Source organism: Sus scrofa, chromosome 1 (assembly GCF_000003025.6).
Source record: "Sus scrofa isolate TJ Tabasco breed Duroc chromosome 1, Sscrofa11.1, whole genome shotgun sequence".
Taxonomy (NCBI): Eukaryota; Metazoa; Chordata; class Mammalia; order Artiodactyla; family Suidae; genus Sus; species Sus scrofa.
In genome coordinates, this window is record NC_010443.5 from 136,981,138 (window position 1) to 137,004,966 (window position 23,829).

Genomic DNA, 23,829 nt, shown 5'->3' on the forward strand with positions numbered 1-23,829 from the left:
CTTAGAGATAGACAGGACAGAAGTGCATTTAGGAAGACAATTAGGATCACTGAATGAGAAAGTAAAAGGGGTACCATCTTTGAGATGGTCAATGTGGCTGTAGGGCATCAATGTGACTTAGAGGGCAGACTTTGGACCCAGGAGGTCTGGTCTAAATTCTAGCTCTGCCACTTATAAGTGTTGGGATCTGGGTTATTTCACTCCTTCTGCGTCTGTCTTCTCATCCTTAAATAAGAATAATGATGATTCCTACCTCACAAGGTTGGTGTAGAGATGAATTAATATTTGTAGAGTACTCTGAGCAATGCCTAGCAAATAGGTGTATAATGTATATTGTTAGCTGTTACTATTATTATTGCATTTTCACTCTTCACTGTTAACTTTACTTCCCACTTCACTGAAAAACTGAAGCAACCAGGAGAACTTCTGCATCCTCTCACCCTCCAATGTTGATACCCACACATTCTGCCCTTAGATCTGTTACGAGAGATGACTTTTCACACTCCCACCAAAGCCAACCCCTCTGGTAGTAATGAGATCTCTATCCTAGTCATTTTCTTAAAAAGCTCATCGCAGCAAGTCTTCCTTCTTCCTACATCAAATGTCCCCCTTCTATCTTCTCTCTGGCAATATGAAAGAGCAATTATGTCTTTTGAATTAAAATAAAAATATCAAGTTCCCATTGTGGCTCAGTGAATTAAGGACCCAAGATAGTCTCTGTGAGGAGGTGAATTTGATCCCTGGCCTCACTCACTGGGTTAATGGTCCAGCAGTGCCATGAGCTGCAATGTAGGTAGCAGATATGGCTCAGATCCAGTGTGGTTGTGGTGTAGGCCGGCAGCTGCAGCTCCAATTCAAACCCTACCCCAGGAACTTTCATATGCTAAAAGTGCAGCCATTAAAAAAAAAAAATGAAATCTCTTTTGATACCACTTGCCCAACCAATACCCTAATTATGTTCTTTCACCACAAAAATTTCTCACAAAAGTTGTGCAGTCTCTAATTGCCATTCTCTTTTAAGATTTTAATTTTTTTCCATTATAGTTAATTTACACTGTTCTGTCAATTTCTACTGTACAACAAGGTGATGCAGTCATACACACATATATATTCTTTTTCTCACATTATCCTCAATCATGTTCCATCACAAGTGACTAGATATATTTCCCTGGGCTATACAGCAGGATTTCACTGCTTATCCACTCCAAATGCAATAGTGTGCGTTTATTAACCCACTACCTCCCCTTCCCCCTTGGCAACCACAAGTCTGTTCTCCATGTCCATGATTTTTTCTTCTTTGGAAAGGTTCATTTGTGCTGTACATGATTCCAGATATAAGTGGTATCATACGGCGGTATTTGCCTTTTCTGACTTCACTTAGTATGAGAGTCTCTAGTTCCATCCATGTTGCTGCAAATGGCATTATTTTGTTCTTTTTTTATGGCTGAGTAGTATTCCTTTGTGTATTTATACCACATCCTCTTAATCCATTCATCTGTTGATGGACATTTAGGTTGTTTCCATGTCTTGGCTATTGTGAATAATGCTGCAATGAACATATGGGTGTATGTGTCTTTCTTAAGCAAAGTTTTATCTGGACATATACCCAAGAGTGGGACTGCTGGATCATATGATAGTTCTATATTTAGTTTTCTGAGGCACCTCCATACTATTTTCCATAGTGGTTGTACCAAATTACATTCTCACCAACAGCATAGGAGGGTTCCCTTTTCTCCACACCCTCTTCAGCATTTGTTATTTGTGGACTTATTCATGATGGCCACTCCAACAGGTATGAGGTAGTACCTCACTGTAGTTTTATTTGCATTTCTTTAATAATTAGTGATGCTAAGAATTTTTTCACATGCCTGTTGGCCATCTGTATATTTTCTTTAGAGAAATGTCTATTCAGGTCTTTTGCCCATTTTTCAAAGGTGTTGGTTTTTTTGCTGTTGATTTGCGTAAGTTGTTTGTATATTTTAGAGATTAAGCCCTTGTCAGTTGCATTGTTTGAAACTATTTTCTCCCATTCCATAGATTGCCTTTTTGGGTTTTTTTAATGACGTCCTTTGCTGTGCAAAAGCTTGCCAGTTTGATTAAGTCCCATTGGTTTATTTTTGCTTTTATTTCTGTTGCCTTGGGAGAATGACCTGAGAAAACATTTTTATGGTTGATGTCAGGGAATGTTTTGCCTATGTTCTCTTCTAGGAGTTTGATGGTGTCTTGTCTTACATTTAAGTCTTTAAGCCATTTTGAGTTTACTTTTATGCATGTTTGTGAGGGTGTGTTCCAGTTTCACTGATTTACATGCAGCTGTCCTTTTTTCCCAGCACCACTTCCTGAAGAGACTGTCTTTTTCCCATTTTATATTCTTGCCTCCTTTGTTGAAGACTAATTGACCATAGGTTTCAGGGTTTATTTCTGGGTTCTCTATTCTGTTCCATTGGTCTGTATGTCTGTTTTGGTACCAGTACCACACTGTCTTGATTACTGCAGCTTTGTAATATTGTGTGAGGTCTGGGAGAGTTATGCCTCCTGCTTGATTTTTGCGCCTCAGGATTACTTTGGCAATTCTGGGTCTTTTGTGGTTCCATATATATTTTTGGACTGTTTTTGTTTTGCAGTTCTGTGAAAAATGTCATAGATGATTTGATTGGGATTGCACTGAATCTGTAGATTGCTTTGGGTAGTATGGCCATTTTTATGATATTAATTCTTCCAACCCAGGAGCATGGAATATCTTTCCATTTCTTTGACTCCTCCTCATTTTCCTTGATTAATGTCTTATAGTTCTCAGCATATAAATATTTCACCGCCTTGGTCAGGTTTATTCCTAGGTATTTAATTTTTGGAGGTGCAATTTTAAAAGGTATTGTATTTTTATATTCCTTTTCTAATATTTCATTGTTAATACAAAGAAATGCAACCAATTTTTGAATGTTAGTCTTGTATCCTGCTACTTTGCTGAATTCACTGATCAGTTCGAGTAGTTTTTGTGTGGAGTCTTTAGGGTTTTCTCTATATAGTATCATGTCATCTGCATACAGTGACAGTTTTACCTCCTCTCCTCCTATTTGGACGCCTTTATTTCTTTTGTTTGTCTGATTGTTGTGGCTAGGACTTCCAATATTATGCCATTCTCTCTTAAAGCCACTCTGAAGTAGACTTTTGCCCCAACCTCCTCCTCTATACTTCTAAATTCAATGGCAAGTCTCAGCCCTTACTTTTCCTGCCCTACAGTCTGGCTATTCTCTCCCTCCTGGATGCTCCTTTTTAACTTAGCATCCAGAACTCCATAATCTTGTGGCTTCCCTGCTACCTTCCTGGACATCCTCGGTTTACTTTGCTGATTCCTCCTCTGACCTCAATCTCTTGCTGCTGGAGTTTCCCAGAGTCACTCACTCCTGGCTCTCCCTTTCCATCCACACTCAGCATCTCACCAGTCTGACTTTTAAATATTAACTTTTACATGTGCAAATGACTCCCCAATATTTATCTATAGCTCAGAAGCCCTCGCCCCCCACCCACTCCACACTCATACAGTTAATATCTAAATACCCGCTAACACATCCTTGTGCTTGTCAGATTGACACTTAAAGCTTCAATTATCAGAAATAATGCCTGATCTTCCCCCAACCACCCAGTCTCCTCCTCTATATATGGCAGTTCCATCCTCCAATGGCTCAAGGCAAAAACTCTTCCACCACCTCTAATGCCACCCCCCAACCCCCGCAATCCAATCTACCAGGAAATTCCAATGGATCTGCCTCCAAAACAAATCCAGAATCTGATTCCTTTTTACTGCCACCTTTGCTAAAACCACAGTCAAAGCCATCATTCTCAGAGTAAGTATAATCTCTTGCCTGGATCACCATAATAATCTAAGAATTGTAATGGGGGTCCACCAGCAGCCCCCAACACACACACCCCTCCCCACCCTCCCTAACTCAACACAGAAGCCACAATGGGCTTTTCCAGACACAAAGAAAACTGTGACAAGCCTCTGCTCAAAATTCTCTCACAGCTCCCACTTAACTCTCCACACAAAGGCCAACAACATCAAACAAGAACCCACACCAGCCTACAAGGCTCCCCATCAGAGGTCCCTTCACCTTTTTTGTGCCACGGACCCCTCTGGCAGCTGGCGATGTCAACAGATTCCCTCCTCAGAATAATACTGTTAGGGGTATAAAATGAAGTATGATAGATTATAGAGGAAACCAACTTAGTTTTAATTTTAGTTGTGATACCATAACACATGTACTCCTTTATTAATGCATTAAATAACAGGATCTAGTGGCAAATCTAATTACTAACAAAACTTTGGTGTGTTGTGGAGATGAATATAACCATATTTTAAGATAACGGCAACAATGCTCATGTGATGTGATAATATCTATGACTTTCACCGCTGACTAGTCATCAGTTCTACTAAGTTATCTAGGTTCTCAGTCTGCTGAAAAAAATGTTAAATTTCAGTTAGATGTTATTGTTAAAAAAAAAAGAAAGAAAGAAAAAAAGTGAAATATTTTTTTCCACCCAAATTAACAAATCCCTGAATTCTATCCCTGGACTCCTTCAAGGTCCTTAGACTTCGGGTTAAGAACCTCTCAGTACATTTCTTCTCAAATATCCTTTTCTGGCTAACTGCTTTAGGGGTGCAGTCACCCAGAACACAGTATACCCATTCTGTACTCAGAGTCTTTGCACTGTCTGTTCCTTTCCCCTGTATTACCTTATCTCCTTCTCTTTTATTTCTTTGCTCAAATGTCACCCTATTTAAAACTGTAACCAACACTTTCACTGCAATCCCAATGCCTCTTACCTAGCTTTTCTTTTCCATAGCATTTATCACTATCGATTTCTTTATTTATTATCTCTATTCACCACTCTCATGCTCCCTTACTCTCTTAGAACACAAGCTGCTGGAAGGCTGGAACTTTTTTCTGTCTTGATTCACTGATGTATTCAAATGCCTCAAACAAGTTCTGGCATGTAGAAGGTGCTCAGGCAATACTACTTAAATAAGTGATGCATTTCAAATAATTACTGTTCAGTGTCTATTATGCAAACTCTTACTCTACACACAATTCCAAATAAGCACACATTATAAGATTTTATCCATTAATTACTCCATATCCAATATTTCTTTCCAGTCATTCTAAAATGAATCCTCATTTCAGTTCTTAGAAATGCCCTTATATTTACTGAGAAAGGAGAGAGGATGGTGTGAGCTGACATGTCTGTCAGCTTAATGGTGCAAAAGAGTGGTTCTGGAGCCAAATATCAAGGTTCAAATATTGGCTTCTCTCTTTACTATCTTTGTAAAGCCCAAGAAAAGTATATAAGCTTTTCTAAGCTGTCATATCCTCTTCAGTAAACAAAGATTAATTATCTACTCATAGCATTATACTAAGGATTATAGTTATTTAATCCATGTATGGCATTTAGTTCATTTCCACAGGGCTTGGCAAATGTACAAGGCAGATTCATTATTAGTTATTATCTCTAAGAAATGGAAACACCCTTTTGTATTATAAGTGGCAGAGTATCTACTTGTGCCCTTTATGAGTGTCTGGTTTCCTATCTCTCAGAAAGGATAATTTAGAACAGAGTTCTAAATTGTAAAAGCTATATAAGTATGCTTATATTTAATAACTGGAATTTAGGAGACAGAGAAATCCACTCAAGCCAACACTATTAGCATTTTGCTGCACTTCATTCTATTCTTTGCCCAATATATCTTTATCAGGGTTGTAACCATTCGAATCCTTTTTTTAAAATGACTTTGAACTCTGTATCAACTTATTTCTGATCCTTATTAAAATGAAAGACCCCAGGAGTTCCCATCGTGGTGCAGTGGAAATGAATCTGACTAGAAACCATGAGGTTGCGGGTTCAATCCCTGGCCCTACTCAGTGGGTTAAGGATCTGGCGTTGCCATGAGCTGTGGTGTAGGTCACAGATGCAGCTCGGATCTGGCATTGCTGTGGCTGTGGTGTAGGCCAGAGGCTACAGCTCCAGTTAAACCCGTAGCCTGGGGACCTCCATATGCCATGGGTGCAGCCTCCAAAAGACAAATAAATAAATAAATAAAATGAAAGACCCCAAATAGCCGAAACAATCTGAGAAAGAACAGAGCTGAGGAATCACTATCCCTGTCTTCAGACAGCACTACCAAGCTACAGTCATCAAAACAGCATGGTACTGGCACAAAAGCAGACATAGAACAGGATGGAAAGTCCAGAAATATCCACACATTTATGGTCAATTAATCTATGACAAAGGAGGCAAGAAGACACAATCGAGAAAAGACAGTCTCTTCAATAAATGGTGCTGGGAAAATTGGACAGCTACATGTAAAAGAATGAAATTCTTTACCAAATACAAAAATAAACACAAAATGGATTAAAGATCTATATGCAATACCAAATACTATAAAATGCCTGGAAGAAAACATAGGCAGTCTTTGACATAAATCGGAGAAGTACTTTTTAGAGCCATCCTCTAGAGTAATGAAAATAAAAGCAAAAATTTTTAAATGGGACCTAATTAAACTTAAATGCTTTTTCATAGCAAAAGAAATCATAAAATAAATAGACAAACTATGGACTGGAAGAAAATACTTGTAAACAATGTGACAACAAGAGGTTAATTTCCAAAATGTATAAACACCACATATAGCTCAATATCAAAAAACCCAACAACCCAATCAAAAAAATGGGCAGAAGACCTAAATAAACATTTCTCCAAAGAAAATACAGATAGCCAACAGGCACATTAAAAGATACTCAACATCACTAACTATTAAAGAAATGCAAATCAAAACTACTACAATGAGCTATCACCTCACATTGCTCAGAATGGCCACCATCAAAAAGTCTATATAGGAGTTCCCGTCGTGGCACAGCAGAAACAAATCCAACTAGGAACCGTGAGGTTGCAGGTTCGATCCCTGGCCCTGCTTAGTGGGTTAAGGATGTGGCATTGCTGTGAGCTGTGGTGTAGGTTGCAGATGTGGCTCGGACCTGGTGTTGCTGTGGCTGTGGTGTAGGCCAGTGGCTACAGTTCCGATTAGATCCCTAGCCTGGGAACCTCCATATGCCGTGAGTACGGCCCTAAAAGGACAAAAAGAACAACAACAACCAAAAGTCTATATAGAATAAATGCTGGAGAGGGTGTGGGAATGTAAATTGGTACAATCACTGTGGAGAACAGTATGGAGGTTCCTTTAAAAACTAAAAATGGAACTATTGTATGATCCAGTAATCCCACTCCTGGGCATCTACCTGAAGAAAACCAAAATTCAAAAAGATAATGCATCCCAATATTCACTGCAGCACTATTCATAATAGCCAAGACATGCAAACCAACAAAATGTCCATCAACGGAGGAATGGATAAAGATGTGGTACATATATACAAGGCAATATTACTCAGCCATAAAAAAAATAATGAAATACTGCCACTTGCAGCAATGTGGATGGACCTAGAAATTATCATACTAAGTGAAGTAAATCAGCCAGAGCAAGATAAATACCATATGATATCACCTATATGTGGAATCCAGTAAAACATTGATACAAATGAACTCACAAAACAAACAGACTCACAGACATAAATTTGTAGTTCCCAAAGGGAAAATGGGGGAGTGGGGGGATTAGGAGTTTGGGATTAACAGATACACTTTACTATATATAAGAGATAAACAAGGCCCTACTGCATAGCACAGGGAACTATATACAATATCTTAACCTTATAGGGAAAGTAATCTGGAAAAAAAAAATTGAGATATATATATATGTATATATGTATGTGTGTATCACTTTGCTGTACACCTGAAATTAACACAGCATTGTAAATCAACTATATTTCAATAAAAATAATAAAGACACTGATCCACTTTTTAAAAAAAGAAAACAAATAAAGCAAGACAGAAACCACATTCTGGTCTCACTAACCTCCCAGAGATTAGGCTCAGAGTTCAGGAAGATCAGCTCAGATCTGACACAGAAGCAGGAGGGTCCCCCAGGTATAGCAAACAGGACAGAATCTCTTTGTTCCTGGTAATGACTCCCATTCTCCTTCAAACAACTTCCAGGTGATCTGAGTTTGGGTGAGGAGGGGAAAGAAGGTATAAGGAGGTTGAGGAGAGAGTCCAGAAGCTTCTCTGGGACTCTATAAAGATGGGCTGACTCCACAGCACCAGGAGTGGAAAGGTGGGGGAGCAAGTTCCCTGAGCACGCTCACACTTGAGGGAACTGGCTGTGTGCCCTTTGTAACCTTAGGCTCTGGTATAGCCACTGAGAACCAGGCAGTAAGCCATAGGAAAAGGAGTTTTGCCACGCCCTCAGGAAAGATAAACAGCATTGACACGTTTTGAAGAAATGAATTTGCTACCTTCACTGGCTTTGGCACACATGGCTTCAGCACACAGAACTAAATAAACACCTGCTCTTATCGTACATGTTACCATGCCTGGATCAGATCCAGTGAACTACATGCTTAACATGGTCACAATGACTTTGATAAAGATTTCTTCTAAGTACAAACTAGAACAGTGCTCTTCAAACTCTTTTGCTCATGCACCCATTACAATTTTTCTAAAAATAACATATTCCTCACACATCTTAAAAAGGAATCTAGGAGTTCCCGTTGTAGTACAGCGGAAAACAAATCTGACTAATAGCCATGAGGACGCAGGTTCAATCCCTGGCCTTGATCAGTGAGATAGGAATCCAGCATTGCTGTGAGCTGCAGTGTAGGTTGCAGACATGGCTCAGATATCACATTACTGTGGCTGTGGTCTAGGCCAGCAAATGTAGCTCCGATTTGAACCCCAGCCTGAGAACTACTCAGCCATAAAAAGAACAAGATAATGTCATTTGGATGGAACTAGAGATTCTCATACTAAGTGAAGTAAGTCAGAAAGAGAAGGACAAATACCATATGATATCACTTATATCTGGAATCTAATATATGGCACAAATGAACCTTTCCAAAGAAAAGAAAATCATGAACATGGAGAATAGACTTGTGGTTACCAAGGGGGAGGGGGAGGGAGTGGGATGGACTGGGAATTCGGGGTTAATAGATGCAAACTATTGCCTTTGGAATGGATAAGCAACAGAATCCTGCTGTATAGCACTGGGAACTATGTCTGGTCACTCGTGATGGATCATGACAATGTGAGAAAAAAAGAGTATATACATGTATGTGTGGCTGGCTCACCTTGCTGTGCAGTGGAAAATTGACAGAACTGTAAACTAGCTATAATAGAAAAAAAATTAAAATTATGAAAAAAATAAAAAGGCAACAAATCAAAAAATAAAAAATAAAAAGGCTGTGAGTTCCTGATGTGGCAAGGTAGGTTAAGAATGCAGCAGCTCAGGTCACTGGAAAATGTGGGTTAAATCCTTGATGAGGCACAGCAGGTTAAGGATCCAGCATTGCTGCAGCTGTGGTATAGGTCACAGCTGTGGCTTGGCTTCAATTCCTAGCCTGGGACCTTTCATATGCTGTGGGTGCAGCATTAAAAAAATTTTTTTTTAATTTTAATTTAAAAATAAAAATGAGATGATTGTGAATAAGCTGCTTTACAGTTCAGAAATTTTACACGTTTCCTTTTTAAGACATTTCATTTTTTTTAAACAATTTATCCAAAAGCAATAGTTTTATGCTTGAATGTCTATTAGTCACCCTCTCATAATTTCCAGGGAATACACATGTAAAAATGATTTTATTTATTTTTTTTACAGCCACACCTGCAGCATATGAAAGTTCCTGGGCTAGAGGTTGAAACAGAGCTGCAGCTGCAGGCGTACTACAGCCATGGCCAACAGAGGATCCAAGCTGCATCTGCGACCTACACAGCAGCTTGCCCCAATGCCAGATCCTTTACCCACTGAGCAAGACCAGGGATCAAATACGTGTCCTCATGGATGCTATGCTGGATTCTTAATCCACTGAGCCACAACAGGAACTCCTAAAATTGGTTTTTAAAATTTCATGTGATCACCATTAATTTTAGATTTACTTCTGGGTGGAGTTAATTTTTTATTAGCACCTAACTTATGAAAATACGCCGAAATGTGTTAATTATGAAACATTAAAATTTAATTGGGGGCATTCCCATGTGGCTTAGCAGAAACAAACCCAACTAGTATCCATGAAGATGTGGGTTCAATCCCTGGCTTTGCTCAGAAGGTTAAGGATCTGGCGTTGCTGTGAACTATGGTGTAGGTCATGGACACAGCTAAGATCTGGTGTGGCTGTGGCATAGGCCAGCGACTACAGCTCTGATTCAGCCCCTACCCTGGGAACTTAAGACATGCCACAGGTGTGGCCCTAAAGAGAATAAACAAACAAATAAATAATATTCAATTGAAATATATCTCTTACAGGAATGGATAGGATCAATTTTTTTGGTGATCTTAGTAAAGAAGGCTTTCCAGATACCATTATTTGGAATTATCCTTTCTTTGACACCCTGGAGGTTTTTATGTCTAAACAAATTAGAGCAATGGAGTTCTCTTTGTGGCTCAGTGGCTAATGAAACCGACCAGGATCCATGAGGATGCGGGTTCCATCCCTGGCCTCACTCAGTGGGTTAAGGGTCCAGTATTGCCATGAGCTGTGGTGTAGGTAAGGCCTGGATTCCGCATTGCTGTGGCTGTGGTGTAGGCTGGCAGCTGTAGCTCCAATTTGACCCTGGGGACTTCGGTATGACACCGGTGCAGCTCTTTAAAAAAAAAAAAAAAAAAAAAAGAAGAAGTAAACAAGGTAGAGCAAGACTCCCTTTATAAGTTGGGTAGGAAGTCAATTTAAATTAAAGAGAGTAATTTAAAAGCTAACAACATGGAAGGTAATTTGCTCAAAACTATCTATGTCTCCACCTCACTTATCCCTTGGAAGGTCCTTCTGCATCTCCCAGTTTGATGACTATTAATCTAGCACTACTTCCAAAATACCTGTGCATCTTGTGAAAAAAGCAGATTCATAGATTTTCTCCAGACTATCTGAAATAACAAGCTTCCTCCAACCCCTACTAAAGACCAAGAGACTAAATTGGGACATAAAATAAACATATAAAACGTTAAATGATGTAAAATTTCAATATAAATTCAACAAACAGAAAACCTATCATGACAGTACTAGTTAGCCAAGGTATTCAGAGACGCTCGAGAGAGGATGAGAGTCAAAAGACACAATGCAGGAACTGGGAAGGATGGGTAGAATGTAATAGATAAGGAAGCACAGGTAAATGGTTTGCCAAGTTGTAAAGGTGTGGCATTGATTTTGTCAGCTAGGAAGGAGCAATTTTACGCCCTCAGAAAGTGACTCATCACAGAGAGTCCCTGGTGGGATGGCAGTGGGTTATTGTGTCCGAGTGTTGCAAACATAATGACTTACTTTTGAAGACAGAAATTGGTTGTTGAGAATATTAATTTAGGTAAACTGGTTTCAGACAACTGGTTTTGTGTGAGTTTGTTTCAGGTAAACTGACCTAGAGCTGAACACATATTTTATCCATGAATTGGGTAATCCATAAACATAAAAGAGATTACTGTATCACTATTACATCCCACATTCATTCCAGGCTGGTTAAAGAAATGAGTTCAAATTCAAATTATTTTCTTCTTCTAATAGCCCTGGCAACTGGCTTAGCAAGAGGCATTAAGTCATCACCTAAAAAGAAACCAAGAGTATCTTGGTTTTCTATTAACCCTTTATTCCATTACTGAGTATCACAATTTTTTTTTTTAATGTATCTGTTCACAAGGAAATAGAAATCATTTTCTTCTATCATCAGTTCTCTGGATCACTTCAAGGACCACTCTTCCTACTTCCCCACAGTAGCCACTCACCTCCCTTCCAGATCCATAATCATCCTCAGTACCTCTAAAGCAGTCTTACAACACTCATATTTAGTTCTGTTACTCCCCTAAACCTTTCAGTGCTCCCCACTCTCTACAGCCCAAGGCCCCGATCCACGTAATTTATTTCTCCTCTGAAGACCTGGCCTTCTCCATGTCTGTAGGCATAACACCCTCACATATCATCGCCCTTGCCTCTTATCTCTCAATCATAATAAACTACCTGTTATTCTTCCAACAAGCCCTGCTCTGCCTTTCCTCTACCTGCTTGGTCTACCTTGCCTCTACCTGACTTACCCAGCCTACTATCTCCCAGGTCTGCTCAGAAGGCCTGTCCAAGTTCCCCCAAATAGAGTGATCACACTTTTCCTCTGTGTTTCTACAATATGCTATACATTCTTCCCTAAGAGAACTGGAATATTTTATTGCATTTATTTGTGTATATTTTACCTGTCTTTCCCCTATGCTACTCTCTGCCATCCTACCTACTGTTCTGCCACCAAAACAATAAAATAGAAGAACCATGTTGCTTGAGTGAAAGGATCTTGCCTGATTCATCTTTGTATTTCAAGTACCTATCAAACTTACCAGTACATAGTAGATGCTCAGTAAATATTTGCTAAATGAATGCATGAATATATTATTATTTGTAATAATGGAAAAAATAATCAATGAATTAAACACTAATAGCATGCTAGTGTTACTAAATAAGAGGTAGATATGATCTAAGAGCAACAGTGACTTTGATGTCACTGATATTTACCTGCAACTTACAAGATTACAACACAAGATAGAATATGTGTTCTAAATAAAGTCAAGGAAAAGCCCCCTAAAAGTCATCAGAGCTGTGCCATGTAACTCAATACACAATAGCAGCTGCTTTGCAAACTTCACTTCCACTTATCTTGATCAGTGGTGCACTGAAGGATGAATCTTAACACTAGGGAAAGAAACAACATCTGAGAACACCCCAAGGGGCAGGTCTGAAAACCATTTGGTTGTCATTTCCATTTTAACAAATTCATTGCTTCACTGTGGAGTCACTAAATACTCCACTACTTAAAATACAGAAAATGTCTCCATAGTTTCCTTTAGTTTCTCTGATCTTGAATTCACAAAATTCATCATATTTGGCTAAGATTTTTCCTTCTTTAAAATGACTAGAAAATCCACAATTCAAATTCAGCATTTTATCATGTTGAATTAACGCAGAGATGGTTCCACACTAATGAATCTAAAACGTAATTCGTAGATAATCAGATTCAAGAAAATCACATGAATCACATGGTCATTTCAATAAATACACCCTTCACACATTAAACTCAAAAACTATTTTTTGTGATATCAGTACCTCGAGGCTCAGATGTATAAAGAACATTCCTCAACTTGATAAAGGTTATTGATGAAAAAACCCTCTGACCAACATAATGTTTAACTGAAAAACACTAGAAGGAGGCCTATAAAGTCAAGAATAACACAAGGATGTCTACTAATCACTTTTCCAGCTCTGTTTTGGAAGTCCTAGGCAGTAGAGAAAGTCTAGGAAGAAAAGGTAACAATTTGTGTTTTATTTTCTGATGTTAGAAACCTGATTTTAAACAGGCAAAGAGTTTGAATGGACATTTTTCCAAAGAAGATATACAAGTAGCCAAGAGGCCATGAAGAGACACTCAACATCATCAATCATTAGAGAAATGGAAATCAAAATCCAATGAGAGAGATACTACCTCACACTGATTAGGTTGCCCACTGTTTTTTGTTGTTTCTTTAATTTACCTACTGCACCAGGCCGGGGATCAAACCTGCCTCCACAGTGACTAAACCCCTGCAGTTGGATTCTTAACCCACTGCTCCAAGGAGGCAACTCCAGGTTGGCCACTATAATACACAACAAAAAACTGAGAAAATAACAAGTGTTGACAAGGTGGAGAAAGTAGAACTTGTGCACTGTTATTAGGAATGTACAGTAAAACAGTAGCTATGGAAAACAGCATGGCAGTTCCTCAATAAACAGAAAAAAATAAAATTACTAAGTGATCCAGCAATCCCACTTATGAGTATACCCCCAAAGGAATTCAAAGCAAGGTCTGAAGGAAATATTTGTACATCCATGCTCATAGCACCATTTTCACAATAGCCCAAAAGTGGAAGCAACCCAAGTGTCTACTGGAGGATGAACGGATAAACAAAATGCAGTATAGACATGCAATGGAATATTATTTAAAAAGGAAGGAAAATCCGATATATGCTACATGGATGATTCTTGAGGACATTATGTTACATGAGGTAGGCCAGTAACAAAAAGACAAATACTTTATGATTCCACTTATACGAGGTATCTAGAATGGTCAAATTCATAAAAGTAGAAAATAGGATACTGGCTGCCAGAGTTTGGAGAGAGAAGAGGATCTAAAGTTGTTTAATGGGTGTAATTTCAGTTGTACAAAACAAAAAAGTTCTGGAGATCTGTAACACAACACAATATACTTAACACTGTTGAACTCTACTTAAAAATGGTTAACACCTATTCACCTATTATGTAAATCATTGTGTGCTATATCTACAAATACAAAGTGTAAATAAATGGTTTGAATGAATAAATTGGTAAAAACTGTTAATGGTTAAGATGACAAATATTATGTGTATTTTATAACAAAAATACAAATTACCATGATTTGTCTACTAAAAAAAAGAAAATTCCAAAGCTCTCAACTGAAAAACTAGTAGGACTCACATGAGTGTCCAGTCAGAATTAAGAAACATGAAAATCGCTTTGTCATGCCAACAAAAACCAATTTAAAAACATAATGAGAAATGAATTCCATTGATAATCAAATATGCAAAAATTAATTTAAATGTGCACAAGCTATAAGAAGAAAACTGTACAACTTTATTGAAGAACATAAACGAAATCCTGAATAGCTAGAGATAAATTATGTTCCCAGATGGAAAGATTCAGTATTATCAGGCCTCTCATTTTGATCTATGATTTAATATAGTTCCAGTCAAAATTCCAATGTGATCATTTCACAGATCTTAATAAAACTGACTTTCAAGTTCATATACAAAGAGTTTATGTGAACAACTACCCAAAGGAAAAAAAAGAATCAAGGTGCTTTCAACTGCCAGATATTTAAATAATTTTAAAACTACCATCAACTCTAGACATAAAATTGGTACAAGGTATCCATAAACATAAAAAAATAAGGAATCTATCAATGGATCAGCTTGTAGAAAGGAATTTATGTATCTGAGAGTTGGCACCCCACATCTACAGAGTAAGAACCAAGTATTTATTAAATGATGTTGGGGTAAGGAGTTAGCAATCTGGAAAAGACAGAACTAACAGTAGCTTACATTATGTTCCTTCCACTATGTGCCGGGCACTATGCTAAGGTCTTGAAATGCATTATTTCATCAACTATTAAAAACATTTTTTGACAAAAATAAGGAATCTAAGACATAAATAGGAAATATTCTTACCCAGTAACTTGCCTGGTAAAAGGTAATTAACTTGCTTCAGTAACTGCTAAAGCCTAAACTTTGTCTCCATGACTTTAGATTCCAGAACCTAAGCTCCTACATACAGCACTCTGCCACCCTTAACACATCCTAATGCACGCCACACCCAGAAACAAATTCTAGACTGAATAAAAATCTAAACATGTGCATATTAGTTAAAATATACATATTATTTAAGTCTAGGTTAGGAGAGTTCCTGTCATGGCGCAGCAGAAACGAATCCCACTAAGAACCATGAGGCTGCAGGTTTGATCCCCGGCCTCGCACAGTGGGTTAAGGATCCGGCGTTGCCATGAGCTGTGGTCGCAGACACAGCTTGAATCTGGTGTTGCTGTGGCTCTGGCCTAGGCTGACAGCAACAGCTCCGCTTGGATCCCTAGCCTGGGAACCTCCATAGGCCATGTGCGCGGCCCTAAAAAGACAAAAAAAAAAAGAAAAAAAAAAGTTTATAGGTTAGGGAAGGCTTAACACTAATAACAACAACTCCAGAAAAAATATGACATAAAACATAAAATTTCCATATAATGAAAGACAACAAAAGGTAAAAACACATGTTATGATAAAGAATGTGATATATACAACAAACGACTGGTTTCCTTGATATATAAAAACCACCTTTCAAATCAGTAAGAATAGAGATTAATGACTAAATTTACAAAAAGGCAAAGAATATAAGCAAGCAAGTCACATGAGACGATAAAATGAAAAGATGTCCAACTATGCTAGTAGCAGAGAAATACAGATTTAAAATAGTGTGCAATTTTTAACCTTAGCTTGGCAGAAAATGAATAAGTATTTGTAAAGTGTGAGTAATGGATATTCTTGTTTTAATGGGTTCAGTATTTTGAGAGGGCAACTGTGCAGTATCCACCAGTGGTTAAAATGGGTGTGAAATCTAACACACAATTCTGCTTCTGTCTTATCAAAATACTCACGGGTATGCACAAAATAGCAATACAACAATTTCATGACAGCACTGTTTGCAACAGTAAAAGATTCTAAGTAAATAAAAGGTTCATCAGTAAGGAAGTATTTCAATAAGGTACAAATACTATTTTACTGAGAGAGCGGGAGAGATTCTATCTAACAAAAAGGTCAGAAAATAGAATTTTTAAAAACGTACACACAATTGCATCAAAATTTTAGAATACTTAGGGATAGATTTAAATTTAAGGGCAACTAAAACCTTCACAAAGAAAACTGATCAGAGAAATGAGAAAAGGCCACATGCAAATAAGTATTTATGAAAAGATTTACATACTATGTTCATGGAATTAAAAACTCACTTATTATAAAGATTAAGGTCAAAAGCAGCTGAAACTACTCTAGTGTTAGATGTCAGAATTGTGGCTACTTTGGAGGAAAAAGGAAACTGATGATAGGAAGGAGATGAGACAGGAGCTTCCTGGGTACAGACAATGAACTATTTCTTGATTTGCACGTTGTTTTCAAGAGTATGTTATAATCCATAGAGCTACATATGTGTGATGAAATAAAAATTCTCATTCTAAGGCAAGTCAAAGAAATCTGACACACAAAAATTTTTCTCAGTTTTGGCCTCCTCTCTCTTCTCTACTGTACACTGTGTGTCTACATTATGCATTGACCAAACCTCCCCATCTACAGAAATACCTGCTCAACCATAAAAAGCAACATTCTCCCAGCATCAGCAAGATAACTCCTTAGGAGATATCCTTTCTTCATAATCCTCTGTGGGCCACAATGACCCACTACCCATTATTTCCTTTGTACATGTAGATCTGGATTGTGTAAACTGGCAATAATACATCATTTAATATATACCCCTATGTCTCAAAAACTTATGTAACTGTGCTTTGACCTCTATGTGGAAGAACAGTTCTCACAGCTTTCTGAGAGGCTCTCCCCAGATTACGACCCTCAAAACCCTCAATGTGGCTCAAACGAAATTTTCCATTGCTTTCTTAGATCAATTAATTAATATTTTTTTAGATTTTTTTAAATTACATATATATACATATATATGTATATATGTCTTTTTAGGTCTGAACCTGAGGCATATGGAGGTTCCCAGGCTAGGGGTCAAATCAGAGCTGTAGCTGCTGGCCTACACCACAGACACAGCAATGTGGAATCTGAGCTGCATCTTCGACTTACACCACAGCTCACAGCAACGTCAGATCCTTAACCCACTGAGCCAGGCTGGGGATCAAAAACCTACATCTTCATGGATGCTCGTCACATTCGTTTCCACTGAGCCATGATGATCAGGAACTCCCTGATTAATTTTTTATGAACACTGTAATACAAGCTATTTTCCATGTGTATGTTACACTTCAACAAAAACTTTTTGTGTTTTTTTGTTTTTTCTTCGGGTTTATTTGAATGTTTTTAAAACTGAGCAAGTATTGACTTTACAATTAGAAACAAAAAGGAGTTATCAAGGGAGTTCCCATTGTGGCACAGCAGAAACGAATCCAACTAGTATCCGTGAGGATACTAATTCCCTGGCCTCACTCAGTGGGTCAGGATCCAGCATTGCCATGGTGTAGATCACAGATGTAGCTGGGGTCTGGCGTTGCTGTGCCTGTGGCATAGGCCAGCAGCTGTAGCTCCGACCCTTAGCCTGGGAACTTCCATATGCCACAACTTCAGCTCTAAAAAGAAAAAAGAAAAAAGAAAAAAAAAAAAGGAGAAGCTTTCAAAAATGTGGTGCTAAATTCTGGACTCATTATGTCAGCCTAGGCATGTTTTGTTTTGTTTCAGGTTGAAGCATTTCTCTTTTCCCACTGCTCTTCTGGCCCATATATACCTGATTGCCTGTATCAATAAAAACCTTTTTAAAAAGTCATGAAAACAGAGGAGTTCCTGTCATGGTTCAGTGGAAACGAATCCAACTAGGAACCATGAGGTTATGGCTTCAATCCCTGGCATCACTCAGTAGGTTAAGGATCCGGCATTGCCTTCAGCTATGGTATAGGCTTGCAGACGCAGCTCAGATCCCATGTTGCTGTGGCTCTGGCGTGGGCCAGCAGCTGCAGCTTTGATTGTACCCCTAGCCTGGGAACTTCCATGTGCCACATGTGCGACAAATAAATAAATAAATAAATAAATGAACTTATTTAAAAAACAAAAATAAACTTACAGATTTCAAAACCAACCTTATGTTTACCATAGGTGAAACCACCAGTGGGGGCACAAGAAGAACTGGGAGGGTAGGAATAACACATACACACTACTATATAAAACATGATTAATGAGAACCTACTGTATAGCCCAGGAAGATTTACCCAATAGTTTACAATAACCTATATGGGGGGAAAAAGAGAATGGATATATTTATAGGCAGGACTGATCCACTTTGCTGTACCCCTGAAACTAATACAACACTATAAATCATCTACACTCCAATAAAATTAAATTTTTTTTTAAAAAAAGGGGTTTAGTTACTGAAACTTTGCAATAAGTTACTTCTCAGAAATACAGTCATTTGTTCTTCCTACCAAAGAGGAAAGCATTTACAATGTCCCAGTTGCTTTTTCTGGAGGAGTGTGTGCCCTCTTTGCTGAGCTAGTGGACGGCCCTGAGCACACTAAAGCCAACCAAGAGGAAGGAACCGGATGGGCTGCAAGTGGAAAGGCGAGGGGGGTGCGGTGAGGGGAGGGTGTCCACACTGGGACATGGAGTGGCTGCTTAGTGGAGGATCCAGAGAACAGCAACAAGGCAACTGGCCATTGATGAAGATTTGAGGGAGAGAAGAAAAATGGGGCCACCTCGATAGAAATTTTGAGGAAAAAAGTACTGAAAGGAGGTATTTGTGAAAATGTGGCATAGGATCTGGCATATCAAACCTCAGCCTCATCTCCCCAAGAGAAGGCTCAAAGCGGATTTGAGCACTTGTTTTATTTTCTCTAAAACACAACAAAACTACTGAAATACACAGCCATGAAACTAAGAATATGCACGCAGGCACCTTTCCTAAAATCAAATGCACCTGCACCCGGCACTGCATCACACAAACCAGGGCCAGTGATGAGCGCCACCTGAACTTCGCAAGAACCCACAAACCAGGAGCATTTTTATTTGCTTTACGTTGCTTAAGCGAGCCTCAATAGCATTAAAGATGCCATTAAAATTCCTCTTGTTTATTTTTATGAGTCAAAAGGCAGCATGAAACGATCCTGTCAATTTCTGTGGATGTGTCTGGTGAGCCAGTATGGTATCCACATGCTCACCTTCATTATTCAGATGGACTCGCTCCAGCTCCATAATTTTAATAACCAGCTAATGAGTAAGCCCCAAGAGATGCCACATGCATGGACAGCTTGCCTACTCACAAGAACCATGACACCTGGTGCTAGGTTCTCTTTACTACAAAAGTCACAGTGTGCTTGCCCTCAGCAAGGTCATCCATATGCTAGCTCACAGCCCCAGGTCACCTCAGATGTTTCAGGCCATCCGTCATAACACAAAATAGGCAACAGGAAAGGAAGCCCAGATCCAGGCTGAACATTTGCAGCAAAGATTCTTCATCTAAACCTGGGAAGGCGGCAGGAGATGCTGGGGGGTTGATGGGAGGAGGATCTAAAATGCTGTGTATGCAAAATTAACATCAGTGTCTTCTTTCATAGCTTTGTATCATCATTAGGTTTTAAAAGGAGTCTCAGAATGTTAAGCATCACTCACTAGAAAAAAACTGAGGGACAGGACCCCTGAGATTGGCTGGTCCAATCTTCTATGAGCCGACTGGAGCAGAAAACACAATGCTCTCCCAGGATGAAAAATAGGTGTTTCCTTCATGTCCTTGTAGCAGAGCCCTGTGTGGTCGGGTGTAACAAGGTATGTGTGCGGCAATTCTTCAACCAGCCAATGGGCTTTAGAATGTTCTTTCATTTGGAGTCAGCTGGCAGCGTAACTGTGCTGGGCATCTTCCATTTGCTTCCCAGATCCACTCACCACCCCCTACCTCTCTGTCCCCTGTTGTCTGGCCAAAAGTGACTCCCCATCCTCCTACTTCTCTTTGGGTTTGACCAAGGGGATGATGGCAGGAGACCAGAGAGCAGGAGAAGAAAGTCAGGGCGTTATTTCCCCAGCTCCCTCCCCCTTCAGGTCGCCATGGACTGGATACGCCTTCCACTGAAGGCCACACTCCTATCCAGAGGCCCTCACCACACCACTCAGCTTCCCTCTGAAGTTCTGGGTTTCCCAGGAGCTTCTCCCGGCCCTGCCCCTTCAGGTCTAGGGCTGTAAGCACATGTCACCAGGCCTAGCCCCAGATTGCTGCCTCATCTCCTGCTGCTTTTCCCACCTTTAAATAGTCTCTAACCAATTCTCAACCAAATCATCCTCACTCAGGTCCTGATAGGCCCCTGGCTGCTGTAGCAATAGTATATATAATTATCCAAAGAGAAAAGAAATTCAGGCAAGTGCATTTATCCTTCATAAAGCAAAAGGACAAAAGTGACTTAAACACATTTTAGAAATTTTTTCATTCAAGTTGGAGATAAAAGTTTAACTCCATATTAACTATGATTCAATTATTCTATGATACCTAAGATCCTTATAATTTTCAGTCTTTTTTTTTTTTTTTTTTAAAGACTCTGAACACATTATTAACCCTTATGTAAACTTATCATGTACAGGGCAGCATACGAGAGGACAAACAGAAGAGACTGCTGGCTCTCTAGCTCTCATTAGACAAACTGCTTTTGCCACATCACATTTAAAGCTAGATACTTTTCTTTTAGGTTCCCCTCGTAATGTTTCACAACACACCTTTTCACTCGGCTGTGATTGGGACTGAACCCCAGGCTTCACAAGGTCATCAAGTTTACTCCATCCAGATATTTCTAGTCTGCTGCACAGGAAAGTGTCATGGACTCAACGTGAATTGATTCACCATTTAAGGAGGTGGGGGCTCTCTAAAAAAATCCCCCCCCCCAAAGCTAGACTATCCCAGCTTATTTCAACAGCAAACTCCAGTAAGCAGAGGAGAGACAATTCTGAGAACATGGGGTCTGTCACTCACATTGTCCCCAGCCCACTTCCAAGGAATGTGGTTGGGGGAGGGTGCTCTTTTCATTCAAAATTGCTGTGAGGCATCCCCCACACAGAGCAGAATGGCATTGATAATAATGTCTGAAAGGACATCACAGGACACGGGAGAAAGTGAATCTTTTTCATTTGAGTAGAACAACCCAAGCACAGCAGTGTGTTAACACTAGGGTCCCTCCCAACATGGCAGAGGTCAACTCCAGCACCTGTGCGAGTCCCTTGAGTGACAGCTCTAGCAAGCGCTTGTGCTTCTGTGGAGCGGCACATTACCCAGACTCCGAGAGCTCACAGATTAGCAGTGGCGGTGGCCTTAACTGTGGACACAGTGTCATCACAACGGCACTGGAGGCTCTAGTGGGAGCCAAAGGCTTTAGATGCCATGGGAGTTGATTAGTTGCAGTGTTAGCAACTACAGAGGATGCTGTTGGCTTTGGCAGCAGCAGGAGAGCATCCTTAAGAGGGAGCACCAGCAACAGCAGTCAGCTACCCTCAGAAGGCTAAGAGGACTCCGGAAGCCATCATTTAAAGGGACAGCTTTCCTTATAACAGCTCACTGTTTTTACCCTTGACCAAAAGTGAGTTTACAGTATTAGGTACTCTCCTAAGCCCTCAGAGAAAGATCATCGAATGATAAACTCTGAATAGAGAGAAACAGAAGCAGTGGCATGTCCAAAGCAGCTGAGGGCAGCACAAGGACAGCGAGAGACACATGATGAAAAACACCACCTCTTTCTCAGCTCTGCCAAGGACTGGGCTTCAATGTCAACAGTGGACATCTCCAATAGTGCACTTGAAATATGGATGCTAGAGTCTTATCTCCCATTTCACTAATTTAACGAACTATACAGGAAAAATAAAGAGCACTGAAGATATTCAAAGCATAACACTTTAAAACACCTTGAAATATTTTAGATCTAATTTTTCTGTCTCTGTGCTCCCTATAAAGTGGCAATTTTTATCTATTTCCCTAAGGGCGGGGAAACAAATGGAAATACCCACAAAATGTGGTAAAAGTTATAAATGCTTATAAGACTCCAGATTTCTCCACAACAAAGGTTGAGCAAATCACAAGGAAAATGTTAACCTCCTCAAGATTAGCCATGAATAAGACAACCATATGTTGGTACTTAGTAATGGGAAAAAAATAAGTTGTCTGCAGGCCTAGGATATCTTTTTTGATATCCCCCCCAACACACACACAAAGTGCATCAGCAGAGTAAACAGCACTACAAGGCTCTCGAGAGAATGGGCACCAGACCTGGGAGTATGCTGAGTAAGCCCTAGTACTTGTCACCCGTGGAAAGTGGATGGGGACCTAGTGCCTTCTGCAGGCAAAAGCCAGCATTCGAACCCACCCAAGAGAATGATTATTCATCATCATTATTCATCAATTCCTCCTCTTTTTCCCCCCATCTCATTCAAGACCTGGGATACCTCTGAGAACACACATTTTATGACAAAAAGAGGCTGGCAAAGCCACTGGCTTCCACTGTAATTACACTGAAAGGTAATGAGAGTATTCCTCTGAGCTTCTGGGAAATGGAAAAGGACAGAAGCAAAGACTAAGGAATACTGCATAGGGTATAAATGCTCCCAAACATGAACGGCAGTAGACTGAAAGCCATTTATGACATTTCCTTCTCTATTCAGCAAATGCTCATCCTTACAAGGAAGACTGCCCCACCAAGATAAACTAGGAATCGGAACTCCTGGATTCCAGGTTTTGAATGAAAAGCAGACTTCAGGACTTTGACTTTGCATTGTTCCCACAGGGCCAGATTATGGGAAAGACACCTCAGAAGGTGGTTCAATACTGCAATCACGGGCAGTCAAATTCCAGAAAAATCAAATGTAGGCAATAAGATTGAAAGGGCTGTCTACATTTTCACCAAGGCTATGATGGTTTTCATTCTGTCAGTCAAGCACATCAGGAAAAAATATCATGAAGTGGAGGGTATCTTGGGGGTAGTCAGGAGCTAGCAATTGTGCAAATGGAGGCCAAAGCAGTCAAGCTGGAGAAGCGAGATTGATCAGTGTTCTCAATCACTGATTTTAATTTTATCATCTTAAAAAAAAAAAAACAAAACTATGTATTGCTAAACAAACTTTGAACCACTTTTGTCATCAATCAATAGGAACTGAAAGAAGTATTTTCATATAACCATACCAACTGATAATTTACACACATGCCTAAGACAACCTGCAAAATATAAGCCTATAATAAGTAATCTTTAGCTTTCAGGAAGAAGTCAAAGGGGTTTCATTAGAGACACACGCAGACACACATATACACAATTAAGATACATCAGCTTCTCATTCTCTGTTTATCTGGCTATGCCAGAGGCATACAAAAGTTCCCGGGCCAGGGATGGATCCCGCGCCACATCAGTGACAGCACT

At 39.5% G+C, this 23,829-nt stretch overlaps 1 protein-coding gene across 1 annotated transcript in view; it reads right to left on the reverse strand.

Annotated features, from left to right (window-relative positions):
- Nucleotides 1–23,829, reverse strand: part of FMN1 (formin 1) — a 467,180-nt gene that overhangs the window by 284,785 nt on the left and 158,566 nt on the right.